The sequence below is a fragment of the Neoarius graeffei genome, chromosome 3 (assembly GCF_027579695.1).
Source record: "Neoarius graeffei isolate fNeoGra1 chromosome 3, fNeoGra1.pri, whole genome shotgun sequence".
Lineage (NCBI taxonomy): Eukaryota > Metazoa > Chordata > Actinopteri > Siluriformes > Ariidae > Neoarius > Neoarius graeffei.
This window is the reverse complement of record NC_083571.1, coordinates 118661992-118673341: the sequence shown is the minus strand read 5'-3', so window position 1 is coordinate 118673341 and position 11350 is coordinate 118661992. Positions and strand designations below refer to the sequence as shown.

General features: G+C 39.7%; 1 protein-coding gene across 1 annotated transcript in view; it reads left to right on the top strand.

Moving 5' to 3' along the window:
- Positions 1–11350, top strand: part of LOC132882657 (CNK3/IPCEF1 fusion protein-like) — a 137301-nt gene that overhangs the window by 38573 nt on the left and 87378 nt on the right. The window lies entirely within an intron of this gene.

Genomic DNA, 11350 nt, shown 5'->3' with positions numbered 1-11350 from the left:
GGATGCTACTTTATTGCAGGACACTATATGCATACTTATTCTTACCAAGGGGTACTTTTGTGTAGCCAGTCCACCTACCAGCATGTTTGTAGGAGAACCTAGAGGAAACCTGACACGGGGAGAACATGTGAAGCTCCGCACAGACAATAGAAGTCAGGGGACAGCAGTAGCCAGAGTAAGGAAAACAGGAAGTAAACAAGAAACAAAAAAAGTTACTCATTACAAGTATGCTAAATAGCCATTTAGCATACTTGTATGCTAAATAGCCAGCTGCTTAGACAACCGACCGGTATCACTTCTCTCATTTCTTTTTAAAAATCTTGAATGCACTGTCTACAACCAGCTGTCCCTGTCTCACCCAGAATAACCTCCAAGACCTTAACCTGTCTAGCTTCAAAGTGGAACATTCCATAGAAACTGCCCTTGTGGCCGTAATTGAGAATATCCATGCTGCTAGATCAGCCAGACTGTCATTAGTCCTCTTCCACCTTGACCTTTTGACACAGTCAAGTATAAGACTCTTGTCCATCCTCATCAGTCTTGGAATTCATGGCACAGCATGACAATGGTTTGCTCCACTGGTGTCCCACAAGGCTCAGTCCTTGGTCCTCTTCTGTTCTTCCTCTATATCCGATCTTTTGATGAGGTCATATCCTCACCTGGGTCTTAATATCACTTCTATGTGGTTGACACTGAACATATCATCACCTCACCTGTCTGGCAGCTCATCAGGTGAGACTTAATCCCAGCAAAACTGAGCTGCTGTTCATCCCTTATGATGCATCCTTATTTCCGGGTCTTGTGATCTCCCTGGCAACTCTCAGATCTCACCTTCTGTCACTGCTCGCAATCATGGACAATTAGCTGTCCTTCTCTTCTAACACTGCTCAACTGACATGCTCATGCTGATTTCTCCTTTACAACATCAGAAGGATCCCTCCATTTCTATCCACAGAGACCACTCAGGTGTTTGTTCAGTCCCTTGTCATTCCGAGACTAGATGAGTGCAACTTGCTCCTAGCAGATCTGCCTCTGAGCACCATTCGACCTCTGCAACTGATCCAGAATTTAACTGCACAACCTGTTTTTGACCTTCTCAAAGTTCTTCTACACCACGCCATTGGAGTTCCTGTAGTTGCCCTTCCTGTAGTTGCTCACATCAGATTTAAAACACTGATGCTTGCTAACAAAAGCACAAACAATCCCACACCCAACGACCTCAAAGCATTTATCACACCCTGCTCTGCACCATGCTCCCACTTATCCTGGAGCGCTGCTCAATGGACCCACCATCTGTCAGGGTACAAGGAAGGCATGCATCAAGACTCTTCTCTGATCTGGCGACTAGATGGTGGAATGAACTTCTTCTAGATGTACGAACAGCTTAGTGACTGGCTGTCTTCAAGCAACTAAAGACCTACCTCTTCATGATATACTTAAATTAGCACTTTGTTATTTTAAAAAAATATATTGTTGTCTTGGGTCTTATTCCCTCCCCAACAGGGTTTTAGATTGATAGTACTCTTAGTTGGTACTCATCTCTTTTTTGTGGCATGTGTAAGAGAGAGAGAGATTCTTTCCCCAAACCAACATAGCAGAATACAGTGCCTTGAAAAAGTATTCATACCCCTTGAACTTTTTCACATTTTCCACCTTACAACCATGAACTTAAAAGTTTTTTTATTGAGATTTTATGTGATAGACCAACACAGAGTAGCACATAATTGTGAAGTGAAACGAAAATGATAAATGGTCTTCAAAATTTTAAACAAATAAAAATCTGAAAAATGTGGTGTGCATTAGTATTCAGCCCCCGGTACTCTGATACCTCTAAATACAATCCAGTGCAATCAATTGCCTTCAGAAGTCATCTAATTAGTTAATAGAGTCCTACTGTGTGTAATTTACTCTCAGCATAAATACACTTGTTCTGTGAAGGCCTCAGTGGTTTGTTAGAGAACACTGAAGAACAAACAGCATCATGAAGACCAAAGAACACACCAGACAGGTCAGGGATAAAGTTCTGGAGAAGTTTAAAGCAGGGTTAGGTTATAAAAAAATATCCCAAGCTCTGAACATCTCAAAAAGCACTGTTCAATCCATCATTCAAAAATGGAAAAAGTATGGCACAACTGCAAACCTACCAAGACATGGCCGTCCACCTAAACTGACAGAGCGAGCAAGGAGAGCACTGGTCAGAGAAGCAGCCAAGAGGCCCATGATCACTCTGGAGGAGCTGCAGAAATCCACAGCTCAGGTGGGAGAATCTGTGCACAGGACAACTATAAGTCATACACTCCACAAATCTGGCCTTTTTGGAAGAGTGGCAAGAAGAAAGCCATTGTTGAAAGACAGGCATAAGAAGTCCCGTTTGCAGTTTGCCAGAAGCCATGTAGGGGACACAGCAAACATGTGGAAGAAGGTGCTTTGGTCAGATGAGACCAAAGTTGAACTTTTTGGCCTAAATGCAAAGCGCTATGTGTGGCGGAAAACTAACACTGCTCATCACCCTGCACACACCATCCCCACTGTGAAACATGGTGGTGGCAGCATCATGCTATGGGGATGCTTTTCTTCAGCAGGGACAGGGAAGCTGGTCAGAGTTGATGGGAAGATGGATGGAGTTAAATACAGGGCAATCCTGGAAGAAAACCTGTTGGAGGCTGCAAAAGACTTGAGACTGGGAAGGAGATTCACCTTCCAGCAAGACAATGACCCTAAACATACAGCCAGAGCTACAATGGAATGGTTTAGATCAAAGAATATTCATGTGTTAGAATGGCCCAGTCAAAGTCCAGACCTAAATCCCATTGAGCATCTGTGGCAAGACTTGAAAATTGCTGTTCACAGACGCTCTCCATCCAATCTGGCTGAGCTTGAGCTATTTTGCAAAGAAGAATGGGCAAAAATTTCAGTGTCTAGACGTGCAAAGCTGGTAGAGACATACCACAAAAGACTCGCAGCTGTAATTGCAGCAAAAGGTGGCTCTACAAAGTATTGATGCAGGGGGGCTGAATACTAATGCACATCACATTTTTCAGATTTTTATTTGTTTAAAATTTTGAAGACCATTTATCATTTTCGTTTCACTTCACAATTCTGTGCTACTCTGTGTTGGTCTATCACATAAAATCTCAATAAAAAACTTTTAAGTTCGTGGCTGTAAGGTGGAAAAATGTGAAAAAGTTCAAGGGGTATGAATACTTTTTCAAGGCACTGTATTTGATCTCTTTTCTGTCTTTTGCCAGTGTGTTGAGAGACACATTCTCAGATCCACACGTCTGTCATTCCATTCACTCAAACACTGATAAATCTTTCAGAGCTGAGTCTTATGAAAATTAGATATCATTTTTTTGTTCTGTTTTAAATTTTTACTAAAGCTGAAGTGATAATACATTTTCCAATCAGAAATTTAAAACATGTAAACAATGGTGATGATCAAATCAGGCAACTATAAACTCATGTTTGTGCAACTAGGAATTGGATTTCAAGTTTGTAAATTTGAATTGATTTTTACTTTTTCCCCAACGGTTGATCAGCTAAATTACAGCAAATTAATCTCAAGGTCAATGTCAAGTTTTTTTTTTTTTGTAATTTCAACCATATACAGTTGGTACAGTACACAGTTAAAATGAAAAAACGTTTCTCCAGGACCATGGGGCTCCATTAAACAAACATCGCAGGACTGCAAATCTACAAATACAACATAAAGTGCAAAAGTGCAGCGAATGCAGACATTGCCGTCAGTAAACTATACACAACATAAAGTGCAAACAACAAAGACTGTGCAAAGACAATTAGCACACCAGGGCCAACCAGTAGCTTTTACTGTTAATGTGCAGAAATTGAGGTAGCATATGTAAAATAAACAAATGAACAAACAAACAAACAAACAAATAAATAATCTGCGCATGTTTGTGTTTCCTAAGTGTTAGGATGCGGCACTGTATAAATGCAAAAACTGAATGAATAAAATATTCAATTTTAAATTGAATCCAGCTTAAAAGCATTACATACAAATTTAAATTACGGTTTACAAATTGAACGTAATTTTATGCAACTTCAAAAACTGATATACTATTTTTAAAAAATAAAGAAATTCTGAGACAGAAAAACAGAAATAATAGGAGCACAGATAAAAATTGAAAGATTAGCTTGATGAAACAAATTGTGAATAAAAGACTGTGTAAATCTGTGACCGTCTCATTCCCTCCATGTTTTATGTACAATTTTATCAGTGACATTTAGTGAATTTTATTACATTGTGTGGATCAGTGACACACAATACACAGTCGTAGATAGGATTACATAAAGCAGAGATGGTTGACAGTACAAAGTAAATGCACAGAACAAACAGAGCATCACTGGGATGAGCTTGGTGTCATAACATGCAAAAGTTCAGCAGAACTGTGCAGCGCTTCTGCAAGAAAGTGTCCTTCATGGAAGGAAGAATGACCCCAGTATGTGTTCTACGTTGTATGGTCTTGCATGACCAAGATGTTGCAAGTTCCCTTCCAGACATTCTCTGTAAAATGTAACATGTCGTGTTATGTTAGAGGAGACATTTGATCTTCTGAGTCTGACGAAATGATGCTGCTGGTATCTTTTGGAAAGGCAGGTGGTCTTGAAGGTCCAGGTGACATCCTCATTGCATTGTGTAAACCAAGAACCAAGACCCTCCTATAGTCACCAATCATCACTATTTTTGTAACAGTGTAAAGCAGGAGTCAGAAGAATGCAAACAATATCTCATCTCATCTCATCTCATTAACTGTAGCCGCTTTATCCTTCTACAGGGTCGCAGGCAAGCTGGATCCTATCCCAGCTGACTACGGGTGAAAGGCGGGGTTCACCCTGGACAAGTCGCCAGGTCATCACAGGGCTGACACATAGACACAGACAACCATTCACACTCACATTCACACCTACGCTCAATTTAGAGTCACCAGTTAACCTAACCTGCATGTCTTTGGACTGTGGGGGAAACCGGAGCACCCGGAGGAAACCCACGCGGACACGGGGAGAACATGCAAACTCCACACAGAAAGGCCCTCGCCGGCCACAGGGCTCGAACCCAGGACCTTCTTGCTGTGAGGCGACAGCGCTAACCACTACACCACCGTGCCGCCCTGCAAACAATATGTGACTGATAAAAAAAAGAGCTAATTCACATTAATAGGAAAGGAGAAATGAATGCAAAATTAAAAACTGTTTGCTTCCAGTAGCAGTATTAAGCAAATGGGTTATTGTGGTAAAAAGAGAGAGAGAGAGAGAGAGAGAGACTGATGTAATGAACTGTCAAAGAAATTCAAATGCAATAATTGTATATATTACATAGACACGAGTGTTTTAGTGTGAAATACGCCACTGGTATTTTTCATCCGAGCTCCATCCGGGACATGGAGAACCGAAACCGGGACATAAATCTCTATCTGTCACTCGAGAGGAAATCGATGAATTGTTTTGATAAATTTGGGGACTTTTTGTTTGTGAATGTGTCGATATAATAAAAAGAAAATCATACGTTGGCTTGAAGATATGAAGTTTATCTTCTCATGTTGAAAAACTCGCATTTTTCATACGAAATACATCACGGATCTGAGTGACATATTTAAATAATATTGTTTTGCTTTTTTCTGTGGTCTATCAGATATATTCCATTCAGCGAGCATGATACTGAACACGTCAAAGACAAGGAGCTGAATGAAATATATCTGATAGACCACGAAAAAAAGTCAGACATCATTATTATTATTATTATTATTATACATACACACTCTCTTCATATCAGTATTCTCGAAGGCCAGTGCTAACTTACCCATGACTCGGTGCTGTTAATGCGGCAGTGACGTCACCTTCCAGCTGGTGCAGTGTTAGCAAAGGCCAATGCTAACGTGGTTAACCCAAATATTATTATTATTATTATTATTATTATTATTATTATGAAATCAGTACATTTATGTATTAGAGGATCAAGAACACTATTTCGGAAAACAACCAAAGAAACAGTGGACGATTTTAGATTACTTTCTGTCAGAGCTGAGGTTTTGTAATTTTTTTTTTTTATGTTTTAAACTAATTGAGGAATAATTTATGTTGTTTTTATCTTAAATGAAGTAATGCACTGACTGTTAAAAATTTTATAATTATTACTTAGTGTCTCAAAATAATGACTTGGTGTCTTATTATTATTATTATTATTATTATTATTATTATTATTATTATTATTATTTTCCCTGTGTAATTTACTTAGTTACTTTTCAAATCAACATTGACAGCTACCCACAACAGAGCAACCTGGCAGCCAAAATTGTCTCAAAATCTTCCACTTTTAACGAAGCAAACCTGGCAGCCATGTTTGTTTACAAATTGTCACAGTCACTCGCTAACATGGAAGTTTTATGTCTCCGATGTGTCTCTTTTCCAGTTTTTCTATGTCTGTTGGTATGCTTTTCTCTTGAAAATATGTGTGAAGAATATCTAATGAAGTTTTGGTAGCTTTTCAGGTGTTCAGTGCATCTTCAGTTTCAGTTTTCAGTTTATTTATTTAGTGCTTAATTATAGCATAGCTAATCCTAGCGGTAGCACTAGATTAGCCTCGTCTTCTCTCTCTCCTGGCCGACAAAGAAATGGTTCTGTGCATGCGCAGCAGAAAAGTTTTGTAATTGGATCTTCGCATGAGCGCCGATGTGTGACGTTGTGTTGTCTTGACAACATGCAATATTATAACAATATTGCACGGTCATTCTCCATTGGGAAGAGTGGTGTAATATACGGAGGATAAGTGATATGATAACAATATTTCATGCTATCAATAAACCCGCTAGAAGTGAGTAGAACACATTTTTATTCCATGGAAAAAGTGTCCTGTATGTATAACAATTCCTGATATTTCAGTCCTATGACATCACTCCCGGTGTTTTTCCGCTGACTTGATGTGCGTTGTCAAAATAGAGAATTGGTTCAAAATTAAAATTCTTTTGATTAAGTTGTGGCGGCACGGTGGTGTAGTGGTTAGCGGTGTCGCCTCACAGCAAGAAGGTCCGGGTTCGAGCCCCGTGGCCGGCGAGGGCCTTTCTGTGTGGAGTTTGCATGTTCTCCCCGTGTCCGCGTGGGTTTCCTCCGGGTGCTCCGGTTTCCCCCACAGTCCAAAGACATGCAGGTTAGGTTAACTGGTGACTCTAAATTGAGCGTAGGTGTGAATGTGAGTGTGAATGGTTGTCTGTGTCTATGTGTCAGCCCTGTGATGACCTGGCGACTTGTCCAGGGTGAACCCCGCCTTTCGCCCGTAGTCAGCTGGGATAGGATCCAGCTCGCCTGCGACCCTGTAGAACAGGATAAAGCGGCTTGAGATAATGAGATGAGATGAGATGATTAAGTTGTGTATTTTTTGTGGCTGTGTCCATATAATATAAAGAACATTACACAGTGGCGCGAAGAAATGAAGTTTATCTTCTTGTGTTGAAAATATTTTCGCTCCTGCACTTCACTCACTCGTGAATATGTTCACCACTTGAAGAGAAACTTCATATCTTCACGCAATCGTGTAATATCCTCTGTGTAAGTGTCTAGAAACGAATATCCAGTTTCATCTGAAGACAAGTAGTCCATCAGTGAAGAAAGCAGGTTTATAATACACTTTGCACTGCGTGATAATTACACACTTGAATATTTACAGTAATAACATGCTTAGGGCGGCACGGTGGTGTAGTGGTTAGCGCTGTCGCCTCACAGCAAGAAAGTCCTGGGTTCGAGCCCCGGGGCCGGCGAGGGCGTTTCTGTGCGGAGTTTGCATGTTCTCCCCGTGTCCGCGTGGGTTTCCTCCGGGTGCTCCGGTTTCCCCCACAGTCCAAAGACATGCAGGTTAGGTTAACTGGTGACTCTAAATTGAGCGTAGGTGTGAATGTGAGTGTGAATGGTTGTCTGTGTCTATGTGTCAGCCCTGTGATGACCTGGCGACTTGTCCAGGGTGAACCCCGCCTTTCGCCCGTAGTCAGCTGGGATAGGATCCAGCTCGCCTGCGACCCTGTAGAAGGATAAAGCGGCTACAGATAATGAGATGAGATGAGAATAACATGCTTTAGTGTGGAAAAGTTAAAACAGATGAGTGTCATGTATCTCAGTTGTACACAAGCTGCTCAAGTACAATTATTAGATATAATTTCTCTGAGTGCTGTGGGGTGAAAGGTCTGTCCACAGTTTTTCTACACTCATGAAGTTTTGTTTTTTACTCTGTCAAGTTATTTTAGCCACCTGACGAGTCTTATGATGAAGATAATGAACATTTATTGAAAAAGACTCACAAAACACTCAGAAAAGTCCCGTCAAGTTAACTCACTTTAATTAGCTAGCTAATGGTAGCAGTGAATATTATAAACATCTGTGGATATGAGTCAGCCAGGTTGGCATGTTTGAGCTAGTTATCTAATTCTAACAGTGAATGTCATTAGCACATATGGATATGATTTCTCATGGAAATCCTGTTAGGTTAGCATATTTTAACTATCTAGTTAGTGTTAGCAGTGAATATTATTAGGCTACCATATGTGGATATAATTTCCCATGGAATTCTGTCATGTTAGCATGGTAGCAATTAATATTATTAAAGTTAACTTATTTTAAAAACCTGACTAGCCTTATTAGTGAAGATATTGAACATTCATTGAAAAAGACTTAAAAAAAAAAAAAAACCTCTCAAAAGTCCTGTCAGGTTAGCTCACTTTAATTAGCTAGCTAGTGGCAGCAGTGAATATGATAAACATCTGTGGATGTGACTGTCAGCTAGGCTAGCATACTTGAACTAGTTGTCTAATTGTAGTAGTGAGTGTTATTCCTATTTGTGGATATGATTTCCCATGGAATCCTGTCAGATTCGCATGCTTTTACTAGCTAGATAGTGGAAGTGATGAAAGTTATAGAGGATATTACACAGTTGTGCAAAGATATGAAGTTTACCTTTGAGTGGTGAACATATTCACAAATGAGCGACGCGAAGGAGTGAAAATACACTACCGTTCAAAAGTTTGGGGTCACTTTGAAATGTCCTTATTTTTGAAAGAAAAGCACTGTTCTTTTCAATGCAGATCACTTTAAACTAATCAGAAATCCACTCTATACATTGCTAATGTGGTAAATGACTATTCTAGCTGCAAATGTCTGGTTTTTGGTGCAATATCTCCATAGGTGTATAGAGGCCCATTTCCAGCAACTCTCACTCCAGTGTTCTAATGGTACAATGTGTTTGCTCATTGCCTCAGAAGGCTAATGGATGATTAGAAAACCCTTGTACAATCATGTTAGCACAGCTGAAAACAGTTGAGCTCTTTAGAGAAGCTATAAAACTGACCTTCCTTTGAGCAGATTGAGTTTCTGGAGCATCACATTTGTGGGGTCGATTAAATGCTCAAAATGGCCAGAAAAATGTCTCGACTATATTTTCTATTCATTTTACAACTTATGGTGGGAAATAAAAGTGTGACTTTTCATGGAAAACACAAAATTGTCTGGGTGACCCCAAACTTTTGAACGGTAGTGTATTTTCAGCACGAGAAGATAAACTTCATATCTTTGCACCACCATGTAATGCTCTTTATATTATATGGATACATCCACACAAAAATATGCAAGTTAATCAAAAGAATTTAAATTTTGACATATTGGGAATTATTATACATACAGGACACTTTTTCCATGGAATAGAAACGTGTTCTATTCCCTTCTAGCGGGTTTATTGATAGCATGCGATATTGTTATCATATCGCTTATCCTCCGTGTATTACGCCACTCTCTCCAATGGAGAATGAGCGTGCAATATTGTTATAATCTTGCATGTTATCAAGACAACACAATCTCAAACTTCGGAGACATAAAACGTCCATGTTAGAGAGTGACAGTGACAATTTGTAAACAAATATGGCTGCCAGGTTTGCATTGTTAAAAACGGAAGATTTTGAGTTGTCAATGTTGATTTTAAAAGTAACTAAGTAAATTGCACAGGGAAAATAATAATATTCGGCTTGACTATGCTAGCATTGGCCTGCACTAATGCTACACCGGCTGGAAGGTAACTGGACTGCCACACTAACAGCACCAAGTTGCAGGTAAACTAGTGTTGGTCTTCGAGAATGCTGATATGAAGAGAGTGTGTATGTATAATAATAATAATAATATTGGCTGTAGCCCTGTGATGACCTGGTGACTTGTCCAGGGTGTACCCCACCTCTTGCCCATAGTCAGCTGGGATAGGCTCCAGCTTGCCTGCGACCCTGTAGAACAGGATAAGCAGCTACAGATAATGGATGGATGGATATTGGCTGTTTTTTTTGTGGTTTGTCAGATATATTCCATTCATCCATTATGTACTGAATGAGTCGAAGACAAGTAGCTGAATGGAATATATCTGATAGACCATGACAAAAAGCCAGACAACATTATTTAAATATGTCTCTCAGATCTGCGATGCATTTTGGATGAAAAATGTGAGTTTTTCAACACGAGAAGATAAACTTCATATCTTCAAGCCAACGTGTGATTTTATTTTTATTATGTCGACACATTCACAAACAAAAAGTCCCCAAATTTATCAAAACAGTTCATTGATTTCCTCACGAGTGACAGATAGAGATTTATGTCCCGGTTTTGGTTCTCCATGTCCCGGATGGAGCTTGGACGAAAAATACGAGTGGCGTATTTCCCACTAAAGCACTCGTGTCTATAGAATATATATTAACATATGTGGGTATGACTTCTCATGGAAATCCTTTTTAAGTTATTTTAATGGCTAGCATTAGGTTAACTAGCTGGCTAACAAAATCTGTGGAAATTAATGCACATATATGAATGTCAACAGCTCTCTTGCTACTTAAAGACATTCATATATGGACTCTCATTTATGCTCTTGTTTCACTGCATGGATTCAGAGACATTTCCATGTAAGAATGCCGTTCCATGTAAGTGCTGCTGCAGACAGGCCTTATTCCGTGTGTTTTGCTTTACTCTGGAATCTTCCTGAATAACGGCCAAAGTTGTTGTTTTCTCTCCCTGTTCTCTGCCAGGTGCTGATTTCTTTCTTGCTGTCTATCAGCCCTGAAATTCCTGGCATGCTGAGGATAGAATGAGATTTAAATTGGTCCTTTATTTATTTTTGTTTACTACACATTCATTAGTGTGATTCGTGAATCAGTCAGCATTAATTATTCTGAATACATCCCTGCTTGTTGCCTGTTCTTGACTGAATCATTGAGATACAGTAGATTTCATTTGAAATTGCTTTCCATGAGAATGCTGATTAGGAATTCACACGCTGGAGCCCAGGCTCAGATTTTATCAGCGGTATTGTACTGAACAGCTG